This window comes from Hevea brasiliensis, chromosome 6, assembly GCF_030052815.1.
Source record: "Hevea brasiliensis isolate MT/VB/25A 57/8 chromosome 6, ASM3005281v1, whole genome shotgun sequence".
NCBI classification, from domain to species: domain Eukaryota; kingdom Viridiplantae; phylum Streptophyta; class Magnoliopsida; order Malpighiales; family Euphorbiaceae; genus Hevea; species Hevea brasiliensis.
The window spans coordinates 11198303-11213849 of record NC_079498.1 but is presented as its reverse complement, the minus strand read 5'-3'; the positions used below and the strand labels follow the sequence as shown (position 1 = coordinate 11213849).

General features: G+C 26.9%; 1 long non-coding RNA gene across 1 annotated transcript; it reads right to left on the bottom strand.

The window, feature by feature from the left end:
* Positions 1 to 9184: 9184 nt before the first annotated feature.
* LOC131180957 (uncharacterized) lies at positions 9185 to 10764 on the bottom strand. Its single transcript, XR_009149615.1, has 3 exons — positions 10685 to 10764; positions 9886 to 9942; positions 9185 to 9311 (listed from the first exon to the last, which is right to left on the bottom strand). It is a non-coding gene; the product is annotated as an uncharacterized LOC131180957 (long non-coding RNA).
* Between the last annotated feature and the right edge of the window lie 4783 nt (positions 10765 to 15547).

Genomic DNA, 15547 nt, shown 5'->3' with positions numbered 1-15547 from the left:
TGGGAATTCATATCCATAGAGATAGATAAAAAATAATAATAAGTTTGTCCTAAAGTCTATACTTGGAAAAGGTATTAAAAAGGTTTAACATGCTTGATTCTAAGAAAGGATTATTACCTGTAAGGCATAGTATCCATCTTTCTAAAGAAATATCTCTAAAGACACCTAAGGAAAGAGAGAAGATGGCAAGAATTTCATATGCTTCAGCAATTGGAAGTATAATGTATGTTATGTTGTGTACAAGGCTGTATATCACTTATGCTGTTAGTTTGACTAGCAAGTTTCAATCTAATCCGCGTTTAAAACATTGAACTGCTGTCAAGAATATCCTTAAATACTTGAGAAGAACCAAAGATTTACTCTTGATATATGGAGAAGGTGATTTACAACTAGATAGATTTATAGATTCTGATTTTCAATTAGATGTGAATAATAGAAAGTCTATCTCAGGTTTTGTGCTCATATAGTAGCATACACTAATTATGTTGATCATATGGCAAAGAGGAAGGGAGCTTGAGGAAGAGTTTATTGCCTATCTTCAGTACCTTTTTGATGGCTGTTTTATAGTAGTTTGTTGGGACAATTGAGCACTTTGAATGGGTTCCACGGCAAAGACTAGTGATGGAGCCAGAATTTTTATTTAATGGGTTAAAAATTTTTTTCTTCTTATGTTTATAAAAATTTCAAAAAATATTTTCTCTTATTGACTCATTAATAATAAATAAATATACTTTTAATAAAATGTAATTATGTTTACATTTGTCTTGAAATGAAATGTAAAATATTCAATTATACCATTTATTATAGCCCTATGATAAATTGATAAAAAATAGTTATATATTTATTTTAATATTGTCTTTTATTTTATATTAGATACAAATATTAATCATTATCAATCAATTAAAATATAGAAGTAATGTATTCATATTAAATATAAACTTTTTACTTTAAGTCATACACTATAATCAAGTAATTGTTAAATACAATAATCTCATTAAAAGATTTTAAAATTTTTCAATAAAGAATTAAATGATTATAAGACCTTTAATATATTCTAGATCGAATTTTTGGTAGCTTCATATATTAAATTTTATATAGATTCAAAGAAAAAAAATTCAATGGGACATTAAATAAACTTTAGTGGGGGCATTAAGAAAAAAAATATATTTATACAAAATATTAAAAAAAACCACTAAAGTTTTAGAAATTTGGTAGCGTTTGCTAAGCTTTCCCTCAATAAAAATTTTCTGCTCATCAAAAACACTAATTATGCATTAAAGAAAGAAAATTCTTTGAAACCACAAATAAGCAAAAGAGTGAAAGAGCTTATTCATCTAGTATGTGAGATATGAAAAAAAAAATTAAAAAAAATTAAAAAAAATAAAAAAGAAAAAGACGTACGATGAAATGTAAAGATAGACATGCTTACCCGGTACTTTTTTCTGAGGGATTATTTAGTACTCCCATAGTGCATGCACTCTCTTTATAAAATACATAGATCTCACTCACAATAAACAACGAGAAATTAAAATTGTGTGTGAAGGATTACTAATAAGTTGCAGTAATTAAAACAAACTCTCTTGAATGTCAATTTGTGCCTGCTGAATCTGAATACAAAAGCTACATGAGCGAATATCTTGAAATTAAATCCTATACTTACATATGCATTCTATCCTCACTAAGATCTGAGACGATTTTCAAATATTAATTGATCAAAATTGCTTCCAGTTTCCAATTTCTTCTTTATTTTCAAGAAACACCACGAAGGAGAATTTTTCATTCTCTGATATTTGCAATACAATTAGACTCAAGCACAGATGATATTCTTTCTGCAAGTGAAGGAAAGCAACAATCTTGAGGCAACCAAGTTGATGCATTGTTGCTCCAAGGAGATTCCAGAACCACCCAGAGAAGGTACAGGCATACAAAATAAAGATTGCAGAAGAAAGATACACCTCCTCTGGTGTAAAAGTGGAGACCATCATTTCTATTGAAATTGAGAGAGATCAGAGAACAAGAAAGATTTGAAGATGAGAAAAAAATGGGAATTTTTGTTTGTTGATATAGGAGAAAGAAGATGGTGGGGTAGTTCAATGTATAAAGAAGATTAATAACAGGAAAAGAAGAAGACATTTAGCGTTGGGCGGGGCGGGGTGGGGGTGGGGGGGTTGGGGGTGGGTTTGTGGGGAGGTGGGGTGGGGTTGGGTCGGGGTTGTGTTTGAGTGAGAGGCTTCCTTAAAAGTAATTTCCTTTAAAAAAAAAGTTATTTTTATAGTAACAATTGAATAAAAATCCAATATTTCATTACATGATTATTTGGTAGCCCTTTCTTATTATTTTTTGGGTTTTCCCCGACATGTATGTCCGCTCACATTGTGGGCTCGTCAAAGATAATTAAGGCTCCAAAGTTCAATACAAAGTTCATGAGGAAGCTCAAAGCCCATCAATAAAATAATTTTTTTATTATAATAAATTTCTAAAAATCAAAATTAATTTCAAAGTTGAAGTCCAAATTTCCAATTTAATAAGAATTTGCTAAAAATAATCGTGATTAATTATTCTTTTAAAAATCAATGCATCACTTAAATGTAAAAATGAGTGTTTGTAATATTTTATTTCAAATTTTTAGAGATTAGAAGGTTACTAAAAAAAACTCAAATTAAAAGTTAATGATCAATTTATACAAAAAAAAAAAGTAGATTATAAAAGATAAAAAAATTAGATATTTATGTGAGAATTAATAGCAAGTATTTAGCAATGTAATATTATTTAATTATCATTTTTAATATCAAACATTTATTGATGTTAAAATTAATGTTATTAAATTTAATATTTATTACACTATACAAATTAATTAAAATATTAAAAAATTAATAAAGTGAACACAAAATTCTTAAGTTAAAGATGGTATAACTCAATTGAATTTAATTAAAATGAATTAATATTCAAAAATACATTAATTAGCAATTCTCATAAATATTTTCTGAGTTTATTACCTTGGGATGCAGTAGTATTGTCTATTACATTAAATTCATCTACTTGATCTGAATAGTTTATAATTAAAAATTAGAAAGTTTAATTAAAAATAAAATAAAATGACCTTTCTATAGACAGATAAAAAATTTAAACTATAAATTGCACTATAACATTAAAAGTTATCAACTTCGGGTTTAAACTAGCATTACAGCTTCACAAATGAAGTAAAATTAAGGAAAAATGATTTAGAGAGCTGGGAAATATAAAAAAACTAGCGGAATACCCGTGTTATGCACCGTAAATTCGTAAAAGGAAGAGAAAAAACTTTTAAATATTAATTTTTCTTTAAAATAAATATGAGTTTTGATTTTATTGTAATTAATTTTTTAAATTAAAAATTAAAAATATAATAACATGTAATAATTATATTTAGTAATTATATTATATCTATTTAAAAAATACAAAAAATACTTAATGTTGACTTTTCTCTTTTAAAAAATTAAAAATTAATGGATAGATATTACCTTTAATAATTCGATATGTTTTAAAAAAAATTAATCATTAATTTCTCACAAAAATTCAAATATACTTGATTGTAATTTAGAACAGATATTTTAAAAGAAATTAAACTTTTAGTTGTAGTAATAATTGGATAATCATTATAATATTAGTTGAATTTTAAAATTAAATGTCTTGAATTGCTAAATTATTAGTAATTAAATATTAAATTTAATTACAGTAAATGTATTCAAAAATATTTCACTTTCTTTTAAAGTAACTACCAATAACTTTTTAAATTAAAAATAGAAAAATTATCATGATTGACAATTATATTTAGTAATCAATACTTTTTCTATTATTTAAATTTGAAAGATTAAAATAATTAAGAATCATATTTAAAAATAAAATTATATAATAATTATATATTACAACTATTTAAGAAATAGAGAAAAATTATTATCAATAAATTTAATTAAAAATTACTACTTGCTATGAATGTGATAAATTCAAAATTCTATATTTTTTTGAATTTGTTTTATAAAATCTGAATAACATCTTCGTCAGCAAGCGAATATGAAATATACATAAACTAGTGGAATACCCATATATATATATATTATTTTTCAGTTAAAATAATTTAAATATTACTATTTAAAATATTAAAATTTTAAAATAATAATAATAAATTTTAATCAAATAAGTTAACAATTACTTTCAAATCAATGAATTTAATAGTTATAAATTTTTTTTAATAGCCATAAATTATTCTTCATATATAATAATAATAATAATAATAATAAAATTATTTTAAAATAATAAAAATAAAATAAAATTAAAGTAAATTAAAATTTATTAAATACATAAAAAAAGAGAAAAAACTTTTAAATATTAATTTTTCTTTAAAGTAAATATGAGTCTTGATTTTATTGTAATTGACTTTTTAAATTAAAAATTAGGAATATAATAACATGTGATAATTATATTCAGTAATTATATTACATCTATTTAAAAAATACAGAAAATACTTAATGTTGACTTTTCTCTTTTAAAAAATTAAAAATTAATGGATGGTTATTACCTTTAATAATTCAACATGTTTAAAAAAATTAATCATTAATTTCTTATAAAAATTTAAATATACTTAATTGTAATTTAGAGCAGATATTTTAAAAAAATTAAACTTTTAGTTATAGCAATAATTGGATAATCATTATAATATTAGTTGAATTTTAAAATTAAATGTCTTAAATTGTCAAATTATTAATGTGTTAAAAAATATTTCACTTTCCTTTAAAGTAACTGCCATTGACTTTTTAAATTAAAAAGTAGGAAACTTGTAATGAATGATAATTATATTTAGTAATTAATATTTTTTTATTATTTAAATTTGAAATATCAAAATAATTAAGAATCATATTTAAAAATAAAACTATATAATAATTATATATTACAATTGTTTAAGAAATATAGAAAAATTATTATCAATAAATTTAATTTAAAATTACTACTTGCTATAAATGTGACAAATTTAAAATTCTATATCTTCTTGAATTTATTTTATAAAATCTGAACAACCTCTTTATCAAAAAGCGAATATGGAATATACATAAATTAGTATATGTGTATTTATTCAGTATAATTAATAAATTCATATGATTAACTCCTAATTTTTCTTACTTTTAATTAAATTAAGCTTTTTTAGATATTTTTAATAATAATAATAATAATAATAATAATAATAGCTACTTATTATAATACTAAAATGTAATAATTATATAATTTGTAACTTACATATACATAATTAGGGAATTAATAACTTAATCATAATTTATAGAAATTGTATTATTAATTAATTTTTTTAAATAATAATAAAATAATATAACATAACATGATTAATATTACTAAATTAATAATATTAATTATTTATTAATATACTATAAAAAATATCAAAAAAATAATAAAAATTGAATATTAATATAAAATTATTGTTTATCATAACTATGAAAATAAATTTTTATTTCATTTCATTTTTCCACAATTCATTTTATATAGCATTCAATATACAATTAAAAATATGTCTTTATTAAATGAATACTAAAATAAGATAAATAAAAATAAAATAATATTAAAGTAAATTAAAAATTATTAAATATATAAAAGAGGGAGAGAAAGAAAGCAAAGTATTTAATTCCATGTGACTACTTTCATAGCATAATTTTAAATTATTTTATTAATTTTAAGATATATATAATTCTTAAATTTTTATAATTAAATGAAATAATTAAAATTTTAAGAATCATTAAATGAGAAATTTATAAAATTATTAAAAATATGTCTAATATTTTTAATTAATTAACCATAAAAATTGTGATGATAATGGTAATAGTAAAAATAATTAATGGTAATAATTAATTAGATTAATTAATATAATTATTAAATATAACCTCTCTCTCTCTCTTTATATATATATATATATATATATATATATATATATATATATATATATATATATATATAATAAAGAGTTTTCCCTATATCTAATTAAATTGGTGTTTCTAAATAATAATAATAATAATAACTACTTATTACAATATTAAAGTAATAATTAAGTAAATAGTTTGTAACTTATATACGCATAATTATGGAATTAATAACTTTATCATAATTTAAAAAAATTGTATCATTAATTAATTTTTTTAAATGATAATAAAACAATATAACATAATTAATATTAACCAAAGTAATAATATTAATTATTTATTATTATAAATATTAATTATTTATTAATATACTATAAAAAATATAAAAAAATAAAATTAAATATTGATATAAATTTTCTATTTGCCATAATTATGAAAATAAATTTTTATTTCATTTCATTTCATTTTTTCATAATTCATTTTATATATATATATATATATATATATATATATCTTAGTCACCGAGAATCTTAGTCCTAATTTAGAGTAAACATTTTAAAGAAAATTAAATTTAATTAAAACTATTTAGAAAATATAAATAAAATTTAATGTTAACTTTTCATTTTTTTTTATTAAAGATTAATTACATTTAAAATTTCAATTTTTAATTTTTCACAAGAATTTAAATATCCCTAATTTCTAATTTTAATTTAAAGCATATATTTTAAAGAAAATTAAACTTAATAAAAAATTTTATCATTAATTTCTAAAAAACTTTAAATATCTCATGATTCTTGGTTCTAATTTTAAACATATATTTTAAAGGAAATTAAACTTAATTATAGTAATTAATAATTTTTCATTATTTAAATTTAGAATATCATATTAATTAAGAATTATATTTAGAAAATTAGATTATATAATAATTATATATTACAACTATTTAGGAAATATAGATAAATTTTAATTTCGATCTTTTTTTAAATAACCTTTAAAAATTAGACATCTTTTAAAAAAATAAATTATTAATTTCTCACAAATATTCAAATATCCTTGATTCTTAATTCTAATTTAAAACATATATTTTAAAGAAAATTAAATTTAATTAAAACTATTTAGGAAATATAAATAAAATTTAATGTTGACCTTTCATTTTTTTTTTTAAAATAAAAAATATTTAAATTTAGAAGTTATATAATATTTATATATTTCAACTCTTTAGAAAAATACTGAAAAGATTATGTGTCCAAAGCAGAGTCTTTTTTGTAGTGGCCATTCTTTTCTTATTCTCCTTCATTTTATTAGTATTTTCCTTTAAAATTACAATCCCCTTGTGATTCTTTATAGATTCTCACTTCTTCTACCACTCTTTATGGTAATTTTGCTATAATTTTATTTCATTTGACTTGGTTACACTTGGTTCTGTGTTCTGTTTATTGTTTGAATTTTTGATTTTCTACTTAATTTCTCTAAAAAGAAAAATATTTCAACTTTATTTTTAAAGAATATGAAAAACATTTATTACTAAGAAGATTATTTTTTTGGGCTTATTATTTTGCAAGAACATGATCATTCTATTCTAATATTAGTTAAACAAAAATTGCTTTTATTTATTTATTTGTTTTTCCTTTTAATACTATAGGAGATATTTTTATTTATTAAAGTGAATCTTATGATAGATCTTTCTAGTGTTTGATTTGTAAATTTGAAGTTGTAGTATTGATCTAATGATGTGTTTGTGGTATAACCTCCAAATAAAGACACGTGACTTACAGTGACTTCTTTGCCTAACTTCAAGTTTGAAGAATCATTATAATTCACAAATGATAAAATTTAGATCACAGAGAATAGAATATTATTCTCTTAATTTCTTGTACTCAAGAAATTAAATTTTAATATTGATAAAAAAGAAAATATGTGTATTTAGTCATATTAAATATCCTTTTTATATGTATTTAGACAGTAAAAAAATAATATTTAGATTATTACTTTAAAATTAAAAAATGGAAAAAATTTACTATCAATAAAATTGACAAATGAAGTAAGGAAAAAAATTACCAGCAATAAATTTAATTTAATATAATTGACATATATGGGAAGGAGAAAATATTGCTAACAATAAATTTAATTTAATATTGCATTTGGCATTACTATTTAGCATAGAAAAAATTTTGACTACTTTAAATAGTGCCATGTGACATAAATATAATTATTTTAGAATCCCATGTGATACCTTCAAGAGAAAACCTGTCTACTTTATATATATATATATATATATATATATATATAATAAAAAGTTAAATTTGGATTATAACTTAAAAATTAAATAGCAATTATATATTATAATTATATAGGATATTAAATTAAAATTAAAGATTAAAATTATGAAAAATTAATATTCTATAAATACTATATAAAATTTAATAAATATCAATTTAATATAATTAGCATATATGGCAAGGAAAAAAAATGTTAGTAATAAATTCAATTTAATATTGTCACTTGGCATAAATATAATAATATTAAAATCTTATGTTGAATACAGGAAAAAACTTGATTGTTTTAAATATTGCTACATAGCATAAATATAATCATTTTACAATCTTATGTGACAGCACCAGAAGAACACCATTCTGCTTTATATATATATATAGATGTTGAAATAGCTAGATAAAATTTCTAGCCTTTTTCTAATTAATGATTGAAACCATTTTTTATACCGTGCGCATTTAATTATTCACATTTTAAATTTAATGGATATTCATAAATAAAAATGCATTAAAGATATTAAATTATTATTATGATCTTCATTTATAAATTTAAACTTTTAAATTAAAGTAATTTCTTTATAATTAAATTAAAATTGGATATATATATATATATATATATATATATATATATATATATATATATATATAACTCCTTCATGACTGGATATGGATACAGATACGTAGATATACATACGTAGTTTGTGTCACGACCCAACTTATGGGCCGGACCGGCATTAGGACCTGGGCCAGCCTAAAGCCCCCGAGGCCCGTAGTAAGCCTAACTATTCCTCAAATTCATAACCAAGCCCATAATTTAGGCCCAATATGCATATAAAATAATCTAAATCAAACTGTTATAATTTTATTTCAGGCCGACTTAGCCCAGAAATTTTCAGAAAACTAAAATTAGGAGCCTACCAACCTCAAGTACCTCATTTACAAACTGTTTAAAAACCACACAAATCTTCATTTATTAATCTCAAAAATTTAAATTAACACAATTTCTAACAAGGCCCACACTATTTCTAACACATGCGGAGTTCTAGATTTTAAATTTAGAAAAGATAGTAAAACAATTAAATAATCGACGTTAAACCTGCGAGGAAGAAAATAGGTTGCTTTGTAAAATAACTCCTCCTGTGGCCTGGAAAAATATTGAACAGGAGTGAGCGTTCGACTCAGAGAGTAAAATATCAATTTTAACCATAATCTCTATAACTATCTAAAGCTAATGCACCCTATAGAGTGAAATGCAACATCAGCAATATTTTCACATCATAACAACAAAAAGGTAATTTGGAGCACTCACACACCCGGTAATATCAATCATAATATATGGGAGCTGATCCCCTATACAGCTCTCTTAAATCCAACCTGGTGCCAGTGAAGAACTCAAGTCGGACTTTCGCTTAATATACCAAATCGGGGTCCCAGCGAAGAACTCAAGCCGTGTCTACCCCGAAGGACCGGGTCCCAGCGAAGATCTCAAGCCGTGTCTACCCGTCCTATCCATAGTCCACACCACATCACACGCACACCAACGCACGCACACTGCTCCAAATTACCACAACAACACACATGGCACTTTCACAGTTATGAATGCAACATAAAACGTGCCTAGAGTTTAACTACTGAGATACATACATATAAGTGATGCATGGGCATGCCTGAACATATAATAATATCGAAATTACAATTAAAATTAATATTTTACTCACAGTACACCGATGACTATTGTGGCTGCTGGATGCAGAAAAATAGCTGACCTCGATCACCTAATAATTAAATTATAAATTTATTAGTACTGAGTTAAGATAAAACTCTAAAGAGGCAATAGACAGCCTAATTCATGCCGGAAATCCGGCAGAATTTCCCCTATACCTGGGACCTACCCAACCTGCAAAAAGCTCAAATAACACTTCTAAATTCTCAATTTCCACAATCACATCTCATCAATATCACATGACCCCTCCTGGGCCCTCCAAATCAGACAATACTCAAAATCTTAAAAATTACATTTTAATCCCTATAATTGACATTTTTCAAAAATCCACTCAAACAAGCTCTAAAAATTCTAAAATTTTACCCCGCGGTCCTTAATAATATTATAAGGCTATTGCAAAATGAATTGAAATTTTCTAATCACCCATGAATATTTTATTCAAGGATTTTGCTCGATTCCATAAGTTTCCAACATCTAACATATTCTTAATTCAACCCAATTAAATATTCACATATTTAAACCTCCATCCTCAAGCTTCAACCAATTATATAAAATTTAATTATCTAAATTTCAAATAATCTTATATGCCCATATGCTAAAAATCTAACTAAAATCCATATATATTTTTCAAAAATATTCTACAATCACTCAAAAATTCAACAAACACCATAGAATATCTCTAAATAATTTTACTTTCATCATATATTTTTCTTAGAATTTTTCTCCAATTTTTCCTGTTTAAGAAACACTGTATTTATGCTTCATAGACAGAGAAATAATAAAAATTGTCTTACCCGAAGTTTATCTGTGTCTCAAAAATTCTAAAAATTTATGAGGAAGCCTCTGGAAGTTGAATTATCCCCATAGCCCACCGAGTTACAAACCATCACAAGACGGTGGCGGCCACCATCGCCGCGACATTTGCCGGATCTGATCATACCACCATGTTCCTCTCCTCTTCCTCAGTCCATATGTGGTCTCGGATCGTCGATCCAACGGTCGGATTGTCGTAGATCTGACGAAAAAGCTTGAAAAACCCGAAACTTCTCTCCTCCATATCTCACTCATCCGACCTCCATTTGCTGCAAAATTAGTATCAAAAGAAAGCTCTAGAACTAGCTTACAAACGCCACCTGAATCGCTCGATCGACGTCGGATGAAGCCGAATCGCTACGAAAGCCGCCGCCCATCAGGCACGCGTTTTCTCTCTCTTCTCCCTCTCTTGCCGCCGTTTCTGGTGGTTCTGGCCGTCGCCGGAGGGTCGCCGGCCGGGTGGAGAGCTGCTCGGGAGGTCGCCGGCCAGTCACCGGAGAAAGGAAGAAGAAGAAGAGAGGGAAGGAGAGGAGAAAAGGGAAAAATGGGGGGTCCTTCTCCCGTTTTTTTTTTTTGAATCCCATTTTTTTTTTTTTTTTAAATGTTGGCAGTGACAGTGGAAACCCACTGTCACACGCCAACAGTCAAGTCATATTTTTTTTTTCCTAGTTATTACATTCTTCCCCCCTTAAGAAAAATTCATCCTCGAATTTTTGAATAAACAAAGAAATGAGGAAAAGAAGATTATTAGAACAGGTACAATCATTACTCGTTCAGCTATGCAGAGATTAGTAAAATATTTGTTCTTCAAACTCTTCGTATATTATATATGACATTCTACCGCTCTCTGATTCTACTATAGTGTCCTATTTATCATCATCTCCTTCTAGAGGGCTTTTATCTTATAACTATTCATTGACTATTTTTCTGACATTTCAAGTATTCGCTATACCTCACTGTTCTAGACTTGATGTTTCATAACTTCAATCAACTTTGGTACTTACCTCACTTTTATTGCGCCCTAATAGGTCTCTTGGTGACTTCAGTCATCATTCCTTTGTTTTAATAATCTCTGTTTTCCCCAATGACATAACTTATGTTCCTTATTCCATGGTATCCTATGAGTAGCTTTCCTGTAGCACCTAAACCAGGCATCTTGTTCAAGATCTTCACTCTTCTTATGACCTCAGTGGTCAATACCTATAAATCTTCTCACTCCCATGATACTTCAAATTTTTAATCTCTTTTGTGTCATTACTAAGGTACTTAGACCAACCTCTATCCATCTTATGTAACTAGTCAGGTAGAGTCTCCTCCAAGGGCCAAGCTTATCATTTATCAACATTGGAAAGTGAACTGGGTCTCTTTTTCTAGGTAACAAAAGTGTTTATATTCTTTGACAACTCAATCCATGCAACTTTATCCATTCTCACTCCTCCTCTGGAATGAGAATATCTAGACTTTTTCCTATAGCTTCTTAGTATGTGGCCTACTTCTGACACATTGGCATTTAGATCGAGGCTCTACTACTCCTTTAATCTATCATCTCATAATAACTTGTTTTAAACATCTCTTAGTGTGTTCCTAGCATACCTATTCCTTCTTATCCTCATCATTAAAACTAGCTTTACCGAGCTTTCTTCCTGTCCTTTGGATCTTATCCACTTCCTTTTCCTGTTTCTACTATTGTTGATATCTTTCCAACCTACTATACTTATTCTTTAACCTTTGTTTTCTCTCATTCTTATACTTTATCCTTCAAGGATGTCCATCATATCATCAACTTTAACTTTTATTTTATTTCTTAGTCTTATCTTGATTACAAGTTCTATTAGTTCGGGAATTCTAACCTTACGATTTACTCCTACCAGCACATTCTTTCACCTTTTGTAACACTTATAATTAACCATAGAAAATTCTTTTTGTATCCCCCCTTATTTTATTTTTTATTATTTTTTTTTTCAACTTAACTATCAGAATATTATCATTCCCTACCAGCCTTAGTAGGAAATTGCTCATTTTGGATGGATAGGAGCCCCATAAACTATAAGTTCCATCTGAACTAACACGGCTGTGGAAAATATGTGTCATGCCTCAATTCCAAACAAGATACTTCACGTGTTCATTCTCCTTAATATAATCACATATACTGCCCATAGCTTTCCAAACTTCAGCCTCAACTTTTCCTATTAGCAACAATCTCATTCACAATTAGTATTCTCTCCAGCTCATAGTTTAAAACAGTTGCAAGCCTTAGTAGCTAACTCAATTTGACTCCTGTCACTATTCTGATCGTCCTTTCATACTCAACACTAAATATGCACTTACTGTTATTCTCATATCAGGAAATTGTGTATTAATTGGTGCCTACCAAACTCTCAAATAACTAGGTCTCCTTGACTCAGTCTCTGTTCCTTATATAACCTTCTAGAACCAAAAGCACAAGCTAAACTTGAAAAGAAAGAAAAATATCCTCTTATATTCAACTACGCCCGATCGTCATATAATAACGTTTAACTTATGTTTCTTGGTCTTTCTCTTAAAATTTCATCATCTCCTAGCACAATTGTGCTCTACCTATAAGGTATCATCTGCATGAACACTTTACCGTACCATTATCCTTCCTGACGTAATATTTTATAATTTATTAACTTTAATTATACTCGACCTATGATTCGTATCTATCATCGTTTATATTGTGCCCTTAACTTTTGTTGATTCCTGAAAGATTTCTCTTACTAATAGATTCTTCCAACATTAATTCCACCCTTATCTATGGTCATTAATTTGATGCTTGAACTTTCTAGTGATTTATAACCACCCAGACTTGTCACTTTTCGTTCTACCGCTATCGTTGTTCCGTGCTATTGCTTCACTGCAAAGTGATTCTGTTGATCACACTAAAGACGTTTGCCTGACATTCATAACGAACCTCTAACTACCTTCTCACTATCTCAAAAGTCTAACCTAAAGCCTATGTGTCATTATCTATAATTTTTTCCTCTCATCATACCTATTTGATCCCTTAGATTGACTTTTATTCTACTTACTACTTACTAACTTCTCTTCTCTGCCTAATTAGATAGTCCACAATATCATCGCACACCTTCTAGCTTTTGCTCATTATTATTATATTCCTCGCCTAATCTTCTTGATACTGTTAACTAGTTAAAAGAATCTTGCCCCATTGCTATCCACTTCACTTTAGAAATAGAGAATAGATAGAGTATGATCCAATCATGAAACTCCAAGCTCTATAATTTAGCTCCTAGTACTACCTCAACTACATCATGCTATGAGTATCACATTACTAGATTCCACACCTCCATCACTATTCTCACTAATATGGTCCCATTTTGGGTTCTCCATCCTTATCATTCACCTTGTCAATAATAACACTTAGCCTACCTTATATCTTAACTTTGTTCCTTTTATTATGCGCTCTTTAGGTTGTCCTTTCATTTATTTTCTTTGTCTTACCCAAAATAGAACTTGAATATTCTATCCCTGGTTCCATTCTTCTTCCTAACATGACTGCTGTACTTGCTAACTATATCTTTCAGAGTCTCTACCACGTTATCATATGTCTGTGCTACTCAGATTTGGTCCTTTGACCACTCTAGCTAGTACTTCCACTAGCATTTAGATTATATTGCATTTGCAATCAATTGTCCAAACCTTCATTCTGCACTTTCTCTATCCATTGGCCTTCTATAACTTATCTTCGCTAATTTATTTCTCTTAACACTATTATAATTAGATTATATTATTGTCTCGAACAATATGAAGTTAGAAAGGAACTCAGAAAATTGCAGTCATACTTTTATTATATGATTTCTATTCTTATCCTTTAGCTTACATAATACCCTTACTACCTCAAAAACTGATTCTGCAGTAATTTTATTTATTTGTTATTATTATTATTATTATTATTATTATTATTATTATTATTATTATTATTATTATTATTTTTATTTTTCCATGTTTACTCAATTAGCCAAAACTTAAGATTCCGGGTACCCAAACCCGTCATCCACTTCAAAGGATTTACATCCATTGTGATATGATTATATATGATTTCTATAATGGAACTTGTATCCTCCGCAGGATACCCGAGCCAACTACTCTCTACCACACTCTACAGTCCCATCTGGGGCACTATTTTGTTGGTCACCATTATTAGTAATAACCTTTGATCCCTTCTGGAAAGATAGGACTATACCCTAACTTGCTGCAACAAAGGTACTACATTTACCACCTTGCCAGAGCCATGTCAAGTTAACGACTCTTTTATCATATCATACCTCTATAAATCATCAATTCATAGTTTCGACCTTCTCTAGGCAGTAGGGTTGTACTTTATTCCATACTGATATACACAAGGTATACTATTCTCACTAAGCTCTAAGCAAAATGTTTGTCATATTGCAAAAACCATCCAAAATTCCATACCGAAGACTAGATGGTCCCACTCTATAGGTTTCACCTTTACTTTGCAACTAGTCTGAAACCTCTGGTCTGATGGCAACTCTTATTATAACTCTAGCTCATGCTAGGGTAACTAAGTCACTGACTCTAGTTATCACCCAACTGTGACCTTTCAATATTCTAACTCTAGACTCTTAACCAGGAGTTCCCAACTCCTCTGCAGATATAGAACTCTGCTCGCATAATCACTCAAAACAGAAGCCATCCGCAAACACCCTCACTATGGATCACCACGGGGCTGCACGAAGCTCTACACAATAATCCCATATCGGAACTGTAATCTGCAGCGTACAGAGCAGACATCGAGAACAATGTATAGATACTACGATATGTCCTGACCGACTAGGTCTCCCAAT